Source organism: Anas acuta, chromosome 2 (genome assembly GCF_963932015.1).
Source record: "Anas acuta chromosome 2, bAnaAcu1.1, whole genome shotgun sequence".
Classification (NCBI taxonomy): Eukaryota; Metazoa; Chordata; class Aves; order Anseriformes; family Anatidae; genus Anas; species Anas acuta.
The window spans coordinates 80,523,962-80,542,599 of NC_088980.1; the positions used below are offsets into that span (position 1 = coordinate 80,523,962).

General features: G+C 39.1%; 1 long non-coding RNA gene across 5 annotated transcripts in view; it reads left to right on the forward strand.

The window, feature by feature from the left end:
- Window positions 1-6,583: 6,583 nt before the first annotated feature.
- LOC137850672 (uncharacterized) overlaps window positions 6,584-18,638 on the forward strand; it is a 41,727-nt gene continuing 29,672 nt past the window's right edge. For all 5 annotated transcript variants that reach the window (XR_011092732.1, XR_011092728.1, XR_011092729.1 and 2 more), the window contains exon 1: window positions 6,584-6,971. This is a non-coding gene — a long non-coding RNA (uncharacterized lncRNA). The remainder of the gene's footprint in view (window positions 6,972-18,638) is intronic.

The window sequence follows — 18,638 nt, forward strand, 5'->3', positions numbered from 1 at the left end:
CTACATGAGCAACAATAGACCAGTTCAAAGACTTCTCTTTGGATGGGCTACTCACAGCGGGAGATGTGCCTAGCATGCATAAATGAACTATAGAGTCTGTGAAGATTGGCTAATTGAACTATATATATTTTTAGAGTTGAAGGAAATCCAGCTGGAGACTAAGCCATAGGAAAGGAGGCTAGTGGAAATTCATTTAGAACTTGAGAGGAAGGGTTTGATGTCTGGGGTAGAATGCATATCTGCATGAATCTTTCATTGTGAACTCTATGGATCTGCAGTTTTCCACAGGAACAGGCATTCCCTTAGGGCAGAGGTTTCCATGTGTCTTTGGCAGATACCGAGGGCTGAATTTACGGTGGGGACTTCCATTTAAACTTTTTTTCACCCAGTGTTTAATTTCTTGGGAGCTGTTGCTCAGGATGAAATTTTCCCATGCCCAAAGGTTTCGAATCACTTCCTCCCTGTGCCCACTTCATCTCTCATAAAAAAAAGTCTACACCTAAGTAAATTTCTTTTCTCCTTTGTACAGGATTGTGACAGAATGGGCAGGGACAGGTTTTCTCCTGTGAAGAGAATGACATTATTGCTGTTGTTAGTAATGCCTAGTACTAGAGAATTAATTCCCTGTTCTTACACCGTCCTTCCCACCCAGAGATCTTGGAGCTCACCCGGATTACAGCCAAAGAGAAGTGAATGTCCTGCTGAAATTTGTTTGTCAGGTCAGTTGTAATCCTGTCTGTAGAACTGAGCTCTTCAGAGTCCTCAACTTGTGTTGTGTCCACTGAGGTATCCATCACGAGGACTAATCAAGTGTTGTGCCATGTAGCAATGAGCTGCCAGAACTGGGATTGTGCTGTCATGAACCTCAGAAAATGTAAAGGTAATTTTCTCTTGTTACTAGCTGTGTTAAGCCTTGGGGGCTTGAATGGGGCTCCACACCAGCATAAGGTGAACGTCTGTGGACTATATTGCATGTCTTGCAGTCTGAGAAGGTACATGACACGAAGAGTACAGGGTAAGGAGGGAAGTTAAGTCAATGTGGTATTTACAACATATTTTGTGATGACTTAATTTAGTAACTGTCCCCATAGGCTTTTCTCATAGCCAGTTTTCATCTAACTGCACCAAGAGAGAGAAAATACAAATGGTGATGCACTTATGGGTCTGTGGATCTCTTCAAGGAGATTATTATTACAGTAAGAAAGAAACTGGTATTGGAAGGCAGCATAGGTATTGATAAGTCTGGATGTAATTGTCAGGACAGAATTGCTTGCTAAGACAGACTCTACCACAATTAGAAGCTATGTTGTGTTATGTTTGTTATGAAGTTATGATTCAGAAGCCATTTGGTGAAATTCTGTGGCACTCTGCCAGGAATGGTGAATGTTTCTTGCTGCTGGTGCCAAACAAACTAAAAAAGAAACCATCATAGCTTGTTATTGCTGGTGCCAGACCAAATATCTGTTGGCGCCAAACTTGGTATTGGTGCCAGAGGCTTGCTATCACTGGCCCATGATATTAGGAAATACTGGCTGAGTTGTTACAGTAGCCTCTTACTGACTTTCAGTCCAGGCATTGATGGAGCAGAGTGAACAACATAGTAAGAGAAGCACAAGAAAATTAACTGAGAGCCAAAGGGCTTCGAATGTTTGTTGGAGTCATTGAACTTTGCTAGCCCTTCCTGGAATATACCTACGCCAACTCAAAACACATATATTTTACATGGGTAAACAAGTGACTAGAGATAATGAAGGATATGTTTCCATTCAACTAAGTTACAGTACTATTTATAGCACCGTGGATTAACAAATGAATCATCTTGCCAATAATATTCTGGTTGAATAGCAATAAATACTCAACATTCTTATTTCTGGGTTGTTTTATATTTATTTTCTTCTTTGTTTGTTTTTAAGAAGCTTTTTCTGTGTGGAATCCCATGGTTTATGTAAGCAGTAGCGAATTATGTAAATAAATGATGGTGTAAAAAACTTTGAAATTTGTTGTTGTTGTTTTGTTTTGTTTCTCAAGACCAAGTGAACTGCATTTTAAGGGAGCTATTCAGGAGCAGGCTGCAGAGTGGCCTTTCTATGGTACGTGGACTTTGGCAGCAATGCCCCCAGGTTGTCTCTTATACGTTTTGTACTCCATTTGCTGTTTGCCACTTTTCTTCCCTGCTTTAAGATCTGAATTGTCAGAATCTAATCCTCCCACCCCATGGACAACTCCAGAACAACGTTGGTATCTTTGAAAATCTGGTCCATGCTGCTGCTTGCTTGCTTCTGGGATAGGCAGCATAATTACACTGAGGGTACGTGTATTATAATACTTCAGGATGGCGGAGGCAGGAGATTTATAAACTCCAGACTGAGTTCCAGAGATTAGGTGTGTTTTCACCATTTTGCAGCTGACAGAGAAATGCAGTAAAAGCTTGAGGAGCTGGTTCTTCAGCTGCGAAGATCTCTACAGCTCTGACAAAATCATTAGTTTTGCTGAGTTGCATGGGTTGAGTATCTGATCTCAAGTTCCTAGATGAGTTCTTAAGGGATTAGCTGAGTTTCAGTCTCTTGAAGGTGCGAACAAACATACGGTTGCCTCACACACATGAAGTTTCTTCCCTAAAGTTGTCAAAGGGCTTTGTGCAGGGGGTGTTGCTATTTCTGCTTTGTAAGGAAAGGTTCACAGAATTTAAATATCTTGTCCAAATGTACACGGTCTAAGCTGGAAATAGGACACAGGTTTCCTAATTCCTGAACTACTGCTCTACCTACTAACCCCGTTGTTTCCCTGAACTTTTACATATAGTTGAATAGTTTAATAATTAACCTCCAAGTGGGGCACTTTGAAGCAAATGTAAAATGAAACCAAACACTTGTCTTGGTTTTTAGTCATACCAGATTTGCAAGTAGGGTGTGTTTAAATGATGCAGGTAGATAAAGTCTTGTTAATTTAGATTAGAGTAAAAGTCAGTGCCTTATCAAAGCAAGTGACTAATTAGGAAAACTATTACCTTTTGGAAAAGAAACAGTCAAACTATCACTCAAAATTATTTTAACTAATTGAATATTACTAGGATTTATGCTGAATAAAGGCTCATATTGCTGCTGGGGAGAGGAGGAAGACTGAGAGCTTTTTCCAGGAATTGCCAGTGCCTTTTTTCTTATAATTTTACTTTTAGAAACTTAACAATACTTGTCATCAGTGTGTAAACCTGTAGAAAGGAGAGTCCCATGAGTCACCAGGGAGCCAAATTTACAGAATTAAGTGTAGAGCTGCAGCATTTGTATCAAATGCACTGCCTCCATTTTCCTCACCTTACCAAGCTAACAGGACAACAAAATGCTTATGGATAGTTTGAAATGATCCACTGAATGCAAGTTGTGTAACAACTATGATCAGGCATTTGAGATCCTGCAAGGGTGGAAATAGTGGGGCAAATTCATGGTGTGAAAAGAAAGATTACAATCAGACTGTATTTATGTTCAGACAGATACATGCAATTGTGAAGAATCATTAAATAACTGTTAACCACACCTGCACAGAGCCTCTGGCAATGCTGGCTTACACAGAATCTCAAGAACTGCCATGTGCCTGACATCATACCTTTGCAAAGAAAGAAAAGTCCTGGGTGTTAGCCCAAGACTGGTAAGTAAAACATAGTCCACAGACTAGAGCCAGTTTATGTTTGTTTGTGATTTTCAGGCCTGTCACACCCAGCATCTTCTTCCCTTCTATGTAAATCTGTCAGTAGTCCTGATTTGTTTGGTTAAGACCAGATCTTACTAAACACCTCTGAATCTACTTTTGATGCAATGGCTACTTACCTGTAAGTCAGTTAGGACTGGGAGGAGGGAATATCTGCGTGTGCACACACACATAAGGAGTCTAGTACAAACAGTATCTTGACTTCTTTGGGCTTGTAATTGCTGCTGTGACACAGCTCCTTGTTTGTGTTTCTTTTTTACATAGATCAATTTTCTTTTAAAAACATGGTGTAGGGTTTTTGTTTTGTTTTGTAATTTTTCATGAGGGAAATGACATTTGAGAACACTTTCATTTTCATTGTAAGAAAAACGAAAGGGAAGCCCATGGGGAAGGGGAGCCAACAAACAGGGTAAGAGGAGGAAAAAAAAAGGAAAGGGGGACCACTCTAAAGCTGAAATGAAGAGATGGAGATGTGGAGAGAGGTGGAGTAGGTAGCTCCAACTGAGCGCATCACAGAGCTATTCCACTCATCCTGTAAAGAATTCTCAGGACGCCCAAAGATCTCTGATTTGGCTGCTTCTGCTGGTGGAATTTTTTTTGGACTGCTTACCTCTACAGCTTTCCTCAGGCTAGGGAGTTCTCTGGGTTTTCATTTCCCATGGTGCGTTTGGAAGCAACAGTCTTTCATCTGCATTTTCTCGGTTGGGGTATGCTTTTCCTGTCTTTCATAGCTAGGGGTGATTAAAGGGATTTTTTTTTTTTTTTTTTTTTTTTTTGGTTGTAGTTGAATAAAAAGTCAGAAAATGCAAAAGTGAAAGTTGAACATCGTCATGTAATTCCTAAAAGAGACTGCTGTACATCAGTTTGATATCTCTTTCTAATCTCAATTTCTTTGCAAAATACATTTTTTTTTCCTAATGCAAATCTCCACAAGCTGTGAAGGAGATTCTGAACTAGCAACTGAGCATGACTGAAGCACAGAGAGATTTTCAGGAAGGTGGAATATTTAAAAAATTTGCACGTTTCAGGGTTCATTTCAGACAAGAATAGAAGCTCCAGCACTTGGCATTGGTAGATCAGACTATGGAAATGTTTACTCATCACTTATGAGAGTCCTTATTTGTAACTTGATTTATTTAGACCACAAAAATTTGGAAGACAGTCCATTTTGACTTTCTCCAACTATGATGGAGTCAGTGCCAAGAAACTTAGCAAAACTCAGCATACATTAAAGACTTTAAGAGATACCAGTGCTATAGGAAAAACGCCCTCCCAGCATGCTACTTTTAATACCCATCAGTTCTATATAAGTAAATCTTGGTTACATGGGCAGAGTTTATTTTGAAGGCAGGTTGTGAAGTAGCACACCCTGTACTCTCTCCCCCTACTTTGGCATTTAAACACATTACCATTAAAGATTGGCCCCTTGATGAAGTTAGGTGGAGTCAAGTAAAGAAGCAAACTTAATAAGTGGGGCTTTCACTCCAGTGGGCCTGAATTCAAACCTGCAAAACTTTGGCCAGGCTCACAGTTGAGACTTTAATTAAATGGTGTTGGATATGAGAGCTAAGTGTGGAAACTCTGTCTTCTATTATAGTACCTCATGTTGCCGAAAGAAATAGAGCCTTGCCGCTTGATTGAACAGACAGAGCTAAGTGAATAATTCGCAACAAATAATTAATCTAAATGTTTCTAAATGATTCTTACAGAATCTGATTATGGTTGAGAAAGATTCCTATTATTAATGCTATGGGACTCCCTTTCACAAGGGGAAAGTTTATTTATACAAGATTAATGGGTTGAGGTATAGACTTGCAAGTTCTTCCTGAGTCATCAGACCCAGAAAACATGTATTTTATATTAAGGTTAATACAATCTTCCAAGCAAAAGCATTTATGAGTGTGCTTTAACTGATGGCTTTATGATGACTGACATTCCAAAACCTCTTCTGCAAACACCTACGCTGGCATACTTTTATGCATAGGAGTAATCCTAATTAATTTGAGAAAATTACTCTTGTGCATGAATGTATTCATTAGTAGTTGAAACATCATGGTTTTAGTATGGTGAGTCTTGCAGATACAATCTTGATCTCATACATAAAAGTTCCCCACAGTGTCCCATCCTGTCTTTATGGCTACCCTAGTACTAGTAAATAAAATAGGCAAGTACCTAGGTTTTGCCCCTGAGGGCTTGTATCCACATGTCTAAATTCTCCTCCTTCCAAATAAGTGGCCTCATCTGTACTGCCTAGAGGGAAGAGTCCTTTGTCCATGCTGTCTCCTGAACCGTGCCTGTGAGTTGCGTGAGAAAGCACTAGGTGACAGGGGATAGGCCATTGCAGGGAGCTTGTTCCTAGTTAAAGAGCATGGATGATCACACGACAGCTCTCTATTCCATGCACTCGCTCTTTTACTTTGCAAGTACACGCTGTAACTTACATGAATATTTGTGTTTAAGATTGGATGATGGCCTGAAGAATTTCTTTTTAAAAATACCCTTGCAGTCTGTCACGAGAAAGCTATAGGCTAGGTTATAAAACTTCAGGAAAGTTACAGCTTTAAGGAGAGTGGCTAGCTTTTGAATAGAAGGTAGAGAAACTCATAGACAAAACAAAAATAAAATCTGTGAGCTGAAGACATAATAGTGAGTTTGAAAGGAAAATCTGTATCTTTAACAATTTCTAAATATTTAGATTCTCCTTTCCAGACATTGAGTTCTCAGGGCTGCTGCCTGAAATTGTAAATGCCTGCACATGTCACATCAGGGACTTGTCATCATCTCAATCTGAAACAAGTGCTTGCAATACATGATGTGATCACCTGGGATGTATTAGAGAGCTCAAAAAGTATTTGAGGTGAATTCTAGCCTGCCTGACTTCTCTTAGGGAGAAGCTAAATAGATATATCCCAGCTTTCAGATATTTAAGCTACTCTGCTTCATGGAGATTACTTAAATCAAATAATTAATTGTTAAGAGGAAAGCTACTTTCCTTACTAATCAAACTTCATCCTAAAGTTAAGATGCATCTTAATGAATGGGCTAAGCCAACTCATTGTGTGAGAGGGATTGCTCTTGAAAATTTATTTCTTGCCTAAAAGCTATGTGCTGTGTTCTACCTGAAGGACTGCTGTTCTCTTCCTTAGTCTAGTTACCAGTCGTGGAATATTCTTTCTGCTGTGACACACATAGAAAGAAGGTTCATGTTGGACTGTTCTGTAAGATCTTTCCATGAAATGCTAGAACTTTAGTGTTTGCTCCAGGAAAAGGTGAGTTAATATGTGTTTCCATGTACCCTGATAGTTGCCTTGCTTAATCAGTAGCAACAAGGATGTCTTTACTGACACTGAAAGCTTTCCCAAAGTATTGTTTCCACTGTTACTGATATGTTGCTTAACAGAACTAGCTTAAGCTTGCCATACCAAGTTTTTCATTGCTTGGATTGCATTGGTTGGTTATCTTTTTCTGTTAACTTTCCATATATAACTTAATTAGGTTGTGAATAATAGGATATGTTATCAGATGGTATGGCATTATTAACTTCAGTGAAGTGTTGTATGATGACCTGGACAATAATTTACACGTTTTTCATGTTTAACTGTCTCTGACCATTTTGGATGAAGGTAACTGCCAGCAAGTGTGATTGCAACTCCACTGCCAAAAAAGGTGTGTCTGTTTATGCCAGTGAGGTGCTTTACTGATGGTGTAAATGTAATAGCATGGTAATTACTGATTATAGATACAATTAGGATCAAACTATTGTACATACAGAATGCTTTTATTATGCTGGAAGCATATCTCTAGTCTTTTTGTATGAATAATGCTAACCAAAAGTACGATATTTCAGAGCTGGAAATTTGAGTAAAAAAATCACAGTGCTTTATTTCTGCAAGTAACTTGTGTTACATTCCTCATTAGCTGTGAGCAAGTTTTCTATTGCCCAAACTATTCAGGAATTATTTTGGCAAACAAAATCCCTTTTTAATGCTTCTGAGTGTGATTGCTAGTGGTATAAGAAAACTTGTGTGGTTTCTATTTTCTGATTAGATAATATATGGAATAAATTAATCTAATGCATATATAAATAATAGGGGAAGTGATAAATATACCAACAATACCTAGTTTTAAAGTTGTTTTTCTTATGTACCTGAGGGTTGAAATAAGTTTAGTCTGATCTTGTGGCAAAGCAAATATCTATAGAACTCAAACTGTTCACAGAGGTTTTCAGATTGAAATGGGCTTTTAGAAGCAAATGGTAATCCAGTGTTTTCCTACTCTGTGTAGGCCATACTTCATACTGAAAGGTGTATGCAGTATGACACAACATGTTGTGACTCCACAGTAACCTGTTGCAATACATGTTGGTCAAAGTATGCAGTATTTCAGAGCTATGCATAATTTGTGATTGCAACAGTCACAAATAGGATACAAGTGATGGGAGCACATGAAACGTGCTTAGTGTTTCCATCTCATTCATAACTTTGACTCAGCAGTTCTAGCTGATTATTACTAGTTTCTCCAACAAGTTTGGATTGACCAAGGGAATTCACTTTAACTTATTCAAGTGGTTTCATTAACCTTGGCCTATGTGAAAGTGCCCTTTTAAATTGGATTCACTGAACTAATCTCAGTGTCTATGTTATTGTGTATTGCATCAAGCAACAAAATAAGCAAGAAACAAAGTGGTGAAAAACGTTATTTAAACTGGAAGTGAGGCAAAACTCATTAAAAAGAGAATATGCACCTTGCTTATTATAGGATTCGCTAATACTCGCAAGTTCTTCCAGCCAATTTTAATTTGTGCAAACGATTATTTATGAACAGTTATTATCAACAATGCTAATAGCTTCAGTACTACCATTAGCAGACGTCTGGACTAATTAGCTGTTTTGAATTGATTTTTGTAATATTTGCAAGTTTTCTTAGTTTTATGGCCACCAAGCAAAATCTGTCCCACTGCCTAACACCAAAATCTGGTTCATAGCATAGGATTCTGGATTTGGAGATAAGGTTCAAACCAGAGTAAAAAGGTGGCTGAGAGGTTCTGCTTGCACCAATGAAAAGAACAGAGGATCAAAGCCTACATAAATGCATTCAGCATGTTTTCCACAGTCACATGAAACTAATACTCTTTAGTAAAGTACAAATGGCTCACTTGAGAGTTCTGTACTGGAAGCGCTATATTTTGATGGTTCCAAGTGTTCTGGGGGGATGGTATACTTGTGTTGGTTCTCTTCTGTTTTTCTGAATGGAAAGAAACCACTCTGAGATCTACAGGCATATTTTTTTTTTTCCTCCCAGACTGCGAAAAAGAAGAGAAAATATTAACCTGATTATATGCAGAAAATAGAAGGCAAGTTCATAGGAGCACAGAAAAGGATTCTGGAAGTTTTACAATGATATATTCAAAACAGTTTAAGGATGGCTATATTGTGAATTACTCTGCAAACTCCATGGGACCTTCCTCTGTCTGTTTGGGCAGTGTTGTACCATGTGTGAGCCCTATACAAGACTTAAAAATAAGTGTGAATGATAGTAATGGAGATAATATTGCTTCTTATAAATAATAATTAATGCTAATTAATGTTGACTCTGTATGTTGTGGCTTGGATGAAACTCTGGCAGGAATTGGCAGACATGCTGATATGAAATCTCCACCCACAAAGATCTGCTGAAAGAGCAGTATCTGGTGTAAGGGGAGTTGCCCTTGTAAGTGCAAAGAATATAGGATTTTTCTAATTACTTTTATTTTCTTCAGAGAAATCAGGTTTGCAGCTTTAAAGTCCATCTGCACACACAGGTCTCTAGGAATTGCAGATGTGGAACAAATCTAAGATCAGATCATCTTCTTTTATGTCAGCTTATGAACAGTGTTTCATGTTAACTGAAAATAGCATGTGTAATATCATCTCTTATTATTAAAAAAAGGTCCTTTCATGTTATGTACACGTAGAGGCCAATGCATTTGTTTAGGACAGTTAATGCCCTTTGCTGAATGGGGTGGGAGCAGCTGAGCCATGTTGCTGTGGCTGTACCACAAGATGCAGGAACTCATGCTACACAAACTAGTGCTGATAGGGAAGCTAACGCCTCCTCGCTAGTCCCTGGTAAATCTGCATGTGTGCGTGCACATATGCATAGTGTTTTTCTTCTGCCACTTCCCTCCCACTCTGTGATACCTTTCTTTCCACACTGCCCTCAAGCCTAGAGGTCAGTGCTACCACTTCTTTCCATATTTTTTTTCCTCTAGCAGTTGCTTTCCCTCTTTCCTGTGGAGGGGCAGCAGGAGCTGTTTGGCTGACTTAATCTTTTCTTGGAAAGAAAGGGATAAGACTGGAAAAAATAGGTTGCTTATTTTTGCCTCCAGGCAAACTGTGTAGGGGGGACATTCTTTTTCTTGAGGGAGGAGATTTTTATTGCCAGGGAGGGAATTTGCCCTAACGGAGCAGTTTTACTTGAGCTCCCCTGAGACAAAGGAGTCAGGAGCCTGCATGCAGTAGCTGTTATGGAGGATCTGGGGCTGAATGAGCAGTTGCTATCACAACACAGTTCAGTTGCCCAGAGGGAGAGAAAGGAGTTGTATGTGGCCTTGCAAACAAGAAGGAAAAGAAGTGGCAAGTTTTTACAGCCTTTTTGGGAGGAGCTGTGGGGTCCCTGATCCCTTGTTGCACGACCAGTAAACACCCTTGCTGAGAGCTGTAGACCAGGCCATTTGCTAGAGCAGCTCTATGATGGCAGCAACAGCCATGTAAGGGGTGTATGCTGGAGGAAAAACTTGGCCTGCGGAGCTGTATTAGCTGGTATTTCAAAGGTAAGACTCTGTTTTCTTGTTTGCTTCCCACTGACAGATCAGTTGTATGTTGAGATGACTTGACTTGACACACACCTCCCTAGCAAACACATTGATTCAACGTTTAAAGGATCATGTTTCTTTGTGGTGTGGAGTTATTTATGACAATATTTTTGATAGGCTGATGACACTATTGTGATGATCAAGAAAAAGCTGTGTATTTTTTCTGAGTATGTGTTAAACCAGTTCTGTCAAATATAGAACTAATAAGTACCAGTAGTTGTTTAGACAATTGAAAGGGAGTAATTCCCCACAATTTTTGAAAACATTGTAGGTAATGATTTGATTGACTGTGTATGGAGACCTATACTTATCTCTGTATTTCTGAAGCTGAGTATAGGGTACTGTATTTGTATTTTTTCTGAGGCTGGAATCTGGATTTTTTTTTTTTTTTTAATACAATCATAGAACTGTTTGGTTTAGAAGGGACCTTAAAGATCGTTTAGTTCAGCCCTACCTGGCATGGGCAGGGACACCTCCTGCTAGACCAGGTTACCCAAAGCCACATTCATCCTGGCCTTGAACACCTCCAGGGATGGGACATCCACAGCTTCTCTGGGTGACCTCTTCACAGTGAAGAATTTTTTACTAATGTCTAGTGTAAACTTACCCTCTTTTAGTTTAAAACCATTACTCCTTGTGCTATCACTGTACTCCCTGACAAAGTGTCCCTCTCCAGCTGTCTTGTAGGCCCCTTAGGTACTGGATGCACTACAGAATATCTGCATAAAGTAGGTTAACTTAATTTTTTTTTCAGATTTCATCTACTAAACTGCTGTGGCAGGAGTGAATTGCTGGGATAACAAACATAGGTAACACCTTCCTTTCATTCTTTAATGAAGCTGGTAGGAAGATAGGCAGGGACCAGGGAGATGGCACAGATTCTGCCAGCTTAGTAGATGGTTATTGGTGGAAATCCTCACAGATTAGCTCAGGACTGATCTTCATTAATACTTTCATTAATGCATTCAGTGTAGAAGGCTGGAAATGGCTGATGATGTAATTACATAAAAATAGGCAGCATTGACCGTATAGATACGCTGTTCAGTTCTACCCATAAAGGGAGTGTGAGGACAGGAATAATAACAGTAGACTAAACACTTAATAGTTGAGGACTTCTGCCTTTAGTGGGTATTGTTGATCCCTAGAAGCCAATATGGCATGAGGTGAGAAGGAGCTAGGTGGAGAAAGATTTGGATTTGCTAATTACACTAGAAGCTAACAGTTATTCTGCAGTCAACTTGAGAAAAGCCAAATGGTAATAGACTGGTCATTAACGGATTAGGTTTGCAATTAAGAGGTTACTAAAAATGAGATTCTGTAATAACCTCCCAGGTGGAGTAGGAAGGACAGAAAACCGAACTGGAGCTTGATGAACACGAGTGGTTCTTGTGACACAGAAGTTAACAGTATCAGAGGATAGCCTTATGACACAAGGCTAACCCAGACCTTACATCCGATGAAGGAGGCGTAGGTGGTTTATTTAGCTCTTCAGTGTGTACAGAAAGGGAAATTGTTGTAGGCATTGCTGATTAAAATTCTGAAATCAAATTTAATATTGAATGATGATGGTATACCATTTTATTCATCTTAACTTTCATTAATTTCACCATGTAAGACCTATTCTAGACTTCATGGAACTCATTATTTGTAATTGGTTTTGTGTCAACAGGCAGCAAGGATCAGAGTGTCTGCTATTAGTGACAGTTGGCTTAATTTAGTAATAGTACTTAGCAGTTATGTAGTACTTTAAATTTTCCAATCCCTGTTCAAATATTAGCCAATTAGTCATCACACCAATTGCTTTAAATATTATCAGGCCTTCTACAGAGATGGGTAAATAGCTGTTGTTATCCATATTTCAGAGATGAGGAAATCAAGACACAGATGGTCACATTACATCTCTGTGTATCTTTATATATAGGTATTTCGAAGGCACCTATCATATCAAGTTAATAGACTTGTTAGACCTGATTCAGCATCCACTGAAGCCAATGGCAATCATTCCAGCAACTTCAAAGGGCCCCCTTGCCTAATTGGACTAGCTTGTAAAGGCCAGCTTCCCAATATTTTCTAGCTAGTATAGCGCACTTTGAGATCAGACAATGAAAAGCATATCTGCTCCAGGGGTCAGTGCCCTTAGTGCTACTGTCTAGGACAAGCAGAAGCACTCGGAATTGATGTCTGATCAGTCACACAGTGAATGAGTCCCTGAGGTGAGACTGGTGGCTGGTTTCTGGTGGCTGAATTGAGTGGTCTGCTCTCTAGGAGCTTGCTGACATTTATAAACTGACAATGAGATTTTCAGAAGTTCCTAGGTAAGCATTTCTTGCTGTTTTTTGAAGGACTACCCAGGTATTTTGACAGTTCCAATACATATTTTTGTGTCTGTTCAGGCATCCACACAGCTTCTTAAAACCTGTTCCTATACTTCAGTGCTATGTGGCAATTAAAACTCAGATAAAAAGATCAATAGTGACTTGTCTGAAGACTCCAAGAGTTAGCAGCACATGTTATGTTGCTTTTTGACACCTGAGGTTCTTTTAAGAAGAAAAAGAAAAGTAAGAAATCCTAGCCTTAAGTGTAGTGCTGAAGGTTCCTAGAAATACTTTCACTATGAAGTGGCAGTCTATCTTTGTAAGAAGTGACAGTATCTCTGTAATGTCAACTAAATGTGACATACCTCATAAAAATATGACCTGTTGTGTGCAGTCTTATGATTCAGCTGTGTTCCTTGGGAGATGGAAATAACCCTCTGCAGATTCAAGCATGTTGTCATATGTAATATTTCAGAGTCTTTATTCTTTGAATGCTTACTATGCTTTGCATAAGAGCTATCTGTTTCTGCAAATGTTCCTGCCCTTAAACTTGTTAGGATTTGTGACAGCATGAAACAAGTGGAAGAGCATAAGGAAAATAGACTTTTATCAAAACATATGATCAGGAATTTTTCCTTTTTCTTTTCATGTTAATGTTTTCTTGACCCTGTTAGTCAATAATACAACTTTCCCCAAGCTTTGGAACATGAATGTAGATGTGGGAAAGAAATACAAAAAGTGTTTTCCTCCCTGTCCTGCCACGTGCTGCTAAATACATGCTTCTTTTGTCTACCTTCCCAGTGAGGGAAGCCAGTAGTAAGCACTCTGCTCTTTGGTGAATATCACAGTAACAAGAACAGTCTTCTCCCCGGGTCAAAGCCCAATGCTGTGCTCATAAATAACGTTTCTTATGTTTGTTACTTGTTTTTCAACAGCAGTTATGAAACGACAGACATTCTAAGGTAGACCCTTCCTTAGACTATGTCTGTAAGGGAAGAATGATGAGAAAAAGAAGTGTTCCTCCACATGCTGCAAGATGTCAGATGTTACTGGGGCATTGCAGTCAAGCCCACATGTTCACAGCAGTGCGAAGAGGTGAAAGGAACTGGAGAGATGAAGACTGCTGAATAAAACTCATGCTATCTGCTAGTGTGTTAGTGGCATATGTTAAATGTTAGGCTCAGCAACGTGTGATAGATCCTAATGTAATAACAAATGGCAGCTGTTGCACTCTGTCTCTGATTTCAGCTACAGTAGAGCATGAGGGGTTGTTTCTTTCTGTGTACTTTTTCCTTTTAAGAACTACTGCTCTGGTTAACTATGGCTTCCATATAATGCAATTTGAATGGTGCAGGATCTGTATGGCCCTTGGCACCAGTCTCCAGTGTGAGGGCAGAGTGAGGTCTGGATCTCCTCACCAGAACTGCTGCTGACTCTCCAGGGCAGCTGCATCCTCTGTCTCCCTGTACTTCGGGCTTAGGGACGCTTTCCCTCTGGTTGGTGTTCAAGAAAGTTTTGTGTGGTAGAAGTCCAAGCTGGTAGATGTTTTCCTTTCTATCTGATAGAAGAACCACAGCTGTGGTTTGGCATGCTGGCTCTCTTATTGGCTGCTTTACCACTTCTCTACCTGTTTTCCTTCTCCTAAACCCTGGAGGGGAGGTCTGTCCTCATCCTTTTAGGTCCATTCAATACCGAGACTCCTCCAGATGTTTTTACCTTCTCTCCTTATAACTTATACCCATGTAAATCACTCTTCTGAATGTCTTGAAAATAAGTTAGATTGATGTTTCATTTATTCATTCTTTCATTTGCCCTTTTTTAGTCATGTGGGATTCATTTTTACATCCTTAAGTACTTCTCCCTTAGCAATACTGTTGATTTTTTCTTTAGAAAAAGGCTCTCCCTCCTACCACACAGATAAAATGTGTTAATCTATAATCTTTCTTTTCTTTTCCTTTTTTTTTTTTTTATTTTTAAATCCAGGACAGTTCCCCTTTCCTTCTTGTGTTCCTGCCTCTGTGGTAAAACATTAGTCCAGGCAGACCACCAGAAAGCAATTGTAGCGGTGTGACTATTTTTAATTTGGCAGTATGACAGGCAACATAATCTTAGGGGGGCAAAAACATGGCTTCAGTTTGTGACTAAGGTACGTGAGCTTCTGTTTTTTTTTTTTTTTTTTTTTTAAATTTAACTTCTTTGTTCCCTCCATCCCTTTGTCTCAGCACATCATTTAACTCTGTACCCCAAATATCCAGCCTGCAACCGGTGGCTAATAAGGATTCACTTGTTTCACAGGGGGAGTAGGAAGTTCTAGAATGAAAGTGAAGTAGGTAGTTTCTTTTCCAAATGAAGAGGAGGTGCCCATCATCTGATCTTTCTAATGTTCAGTTTTATGTCATTGTCAAGTGTTGAAATAAGGACAATTTCTATTATGGGGCCAAAGTTGGGTCATGAATTGTAGGGAGATGTGGTGTTTTTTGTTTTGTTTGTTCTTAAAGTCAGGTGAAGCTCCTATTGTGGAAAATTTGAAAGGTAGCAAAGTGTGTTTTTTTTTTTTTTTTTTTTAAATCAGCTATTCCATATTGTGCAAAAACTGTAAATGGATAATTTCTAGGTTGGCCTGAAATGAAGCTTGCTAAGGGCAGTTTCAAGCTCTTTTCTGTAGTCAAGTGAACTTCTTATTAAGAAAATGAATAGGAGTTTATTGAAATTATTGGAGTCATTGGTTATTTCTTTTCTGGTAGTTCTTCAGTTCTGCTCCCCACATTGCCTGAAGTCATACCTAGATTTCATTAATCTATATATGCAGGGGTAAAAATGAGATTATTGCTGTGCTAAAGATCATTATCTCCCTAGAATACAGGAAGAAAAAAACACATATATACACACACTCTGAGATGTGCATACAGAAATAGAAAAAGATGACTGCATACTGTAAATTAGTGTAGATTAATTGAAGTCAATCAAACTGCTAATTTGATTTAGTCAAACTGCACTAATTTACACCAGCAGCTGAGATTTTGGCCCTTGCTGTTTTAATATTGTACTAATCTGTTTATAGCTTTCAAATATATGGAGCCAGTTGATTGCTAAACTGTTTATTGGGTGTGGTTCCAGGATTACAACAGTAATTATTTTACTGAAGCCCTTTATTTTCAAAAATGCATGTTTCAGATTTACATAATAGGACTAGACAATGACTAAGGGTCAAATTATACCAAGATTATTGCATACACTTACGCATGTGCTGTTTTTATGACTCAGAATGGAGCTTGTTTGTGTTCCACCTTTGGACAGAGGTGTCTTTGGGGAGGAGGGGGAGCATGGTAGAGCACAAGAATTACAAAAGAGTCCCAGCCTGGAGAATTCTGTGCCAAGACATGATGCTAGACGATAAAATATTACTTAAGTGTGAAGGTGGGGGACTTGGTTATGAAATGCCAAACGGTTTTCCACAACTGCTCCCTCAATGTGGTGTTTATTCCATTCTGAGAGCTAACTGAGGTCTTCAGTGCAGATTCTGACTTAAAAACATCTATCTTCTTCACCACTCAATCCCAAGTGCTGGTACAGGAGTATTCATAGTATTTTGGATGGTTTTTGCCTGGAATTACCCCTTCTCAGCACCTTTCCCTGCGCAAAAGGACTGTGCTAAGGACAGTGGTGTGATGAACAAGCTTTGAAATTGTTTTTATTCCTTTTCTTGTGGTGTGCTTCATGGAAGAGTTTGTATCTAGTTTGCCCTGTCAGTCCAAATGCTCCTTCTTGCATGGCTAATGGACTTTGGTCCTCTCCTTCCCTTCAGAGCCTGTCAATCCATGAGCCAGTTACAACTAGGTTCAATAGGTGCTGGTGGTGGTGAGGATGCTTTCCTGTAGGCTGGGTGCTAGAATGAACCTGTTCAGTCTGTCTGTTCATAGGATCTCCAGTCTGAAGGTGAAAGGCTTCAGACTCTTATCTCTTGAGTTGAGCAGCCTCTCTCTTGTCTCCTTGGTGTTTATAATACTTACCTTAATGAAACAGATGATCATCTGCTTGCTGTCATCAAATGTTCAAAATGACAGGGTTGTTGGAGAGTTTAAGACTGCAAGATTTGCTTTCTTGCAACCAGAAAAGAAATTAATGGAAACATTGCTCCAATAATCCCCAGCCTTGACCTCTTCAATGCATCCTCAAAACTAAACACACATAAATAATTATCTAGGTTTTGTAAACAGAGCTAAGTAGACAGCTACAATGCTCCTCTGGATCACTAATTTTGACAGCGCCTCTTAAAAAAAAAAAAAAGGTTGGTGAAGCAACCTTACTGTAACTCTTACAAGTTTGCAAAATTACCTCAATCTTCATAACTGCTTGTTAAAGGATTTTCTAAAAAGAGCAGCAACACCTGGAGACTCATTTATCACTGTCTCTGCCTACTGGCGATCCCACCTACACACTGAAGAATGACTGCTAACATAATATTTATGCAATAAACCGGCTGAAATATGTAAAAAGAAAAGCATTCTGTAGGCATGGTAAAGATTAAAGAAGTATTTGAAGTCATTGGTTATTTTTTTGCTGCTTGATAAACAGGGAGGATTCTTTTGGTTTCATGGCACAATTCTCTTTATGAGAATAACTTTTCAGTATCCATTCTGGCACAGCAAGCCTACCTAAGACTAAGCAGGATCTAGTATTGTGCATTACATTTTTCTCCCTATCTTCATACCTTTTAGCTAGTCTGTTGTGTTCTGCAACTCAAACCTATGGAACAGGGCTGTTTTGAAAATTTTCCTTAATGATGCCCAAAGGCCTCCGTTTTGCAAAGACCAGCCTGATAATTCCTAGACCTTGAACTTCTCCTCTAACTGAAAAAATGCCACAAAGACTCCACCTAAAGCTCAGATGTTTAAAATGTCCAGTAATAGAGGTGCAAGGCTTATAGAGGAAGAAAAGCCACAGGCAGAACTGGAGCCCTGAAGGTGCATTAGTAAGCACAGGTTCAGTCTAAAACCTGTTGAGTTGAGTGGGATGATCTTGTGTTAGCTTCAGTCAGTCCAACAGCTTTGGTCATAAGTGACAATTGGGTCTGTAAAGAAAGTATTTCTGACTTTGTAACTGCAGGCACGAGAGCTCTCTTCTTAGATGCTGTGCATTGAAATTCAGGAATGGCCATGGTAACTAAACTCTATATTATATCTCCAGGTCATCAACCCAAAGGGCTCTTATTTAAGAAACCATTAATGGTAGTATGAATATACAGTATCTCTGTTGGCCAGTATAAATGGAGAGGACTATCACTTGAGATCATACTGGTCAGCCAAAGTTATGTTGGTCAGTCTAAATAAAAAGAATAATCTCTTTAGATCTAGGAGGCTTTTAACTACTGGACTATCATTTTAAAATGATTTATACAAATTTTGTTCGTTCATACATTCATGTACAGTTCAGGTAACTGAATTGTACAAAGGTCAATATCTCTATATACACACGCACTGTTGGTCAGTGAAAAATAGCTGTGCCAAAGGAAAAGGAACAGAACCATAAACATTGAATAGAGAGAGGGTCCCTGTGGCCTTATGGTAGTGCTAGTGACTGACCATGCAGCAGCTATGTGAATATGTTGTAGTTAGCAAGAACACTTGTTTTTTCTTCTGTATGTATCCTCCCTCTCCCTGTCCACCAGCTTTGTTTAAAAACAAAGCAAATGAACAACACCAAAAAAAAAGTGAAAAACCTCCCAGGGCAATTGTGGTGCAGTGCTGTACAAAAGTAACATGTTAGAT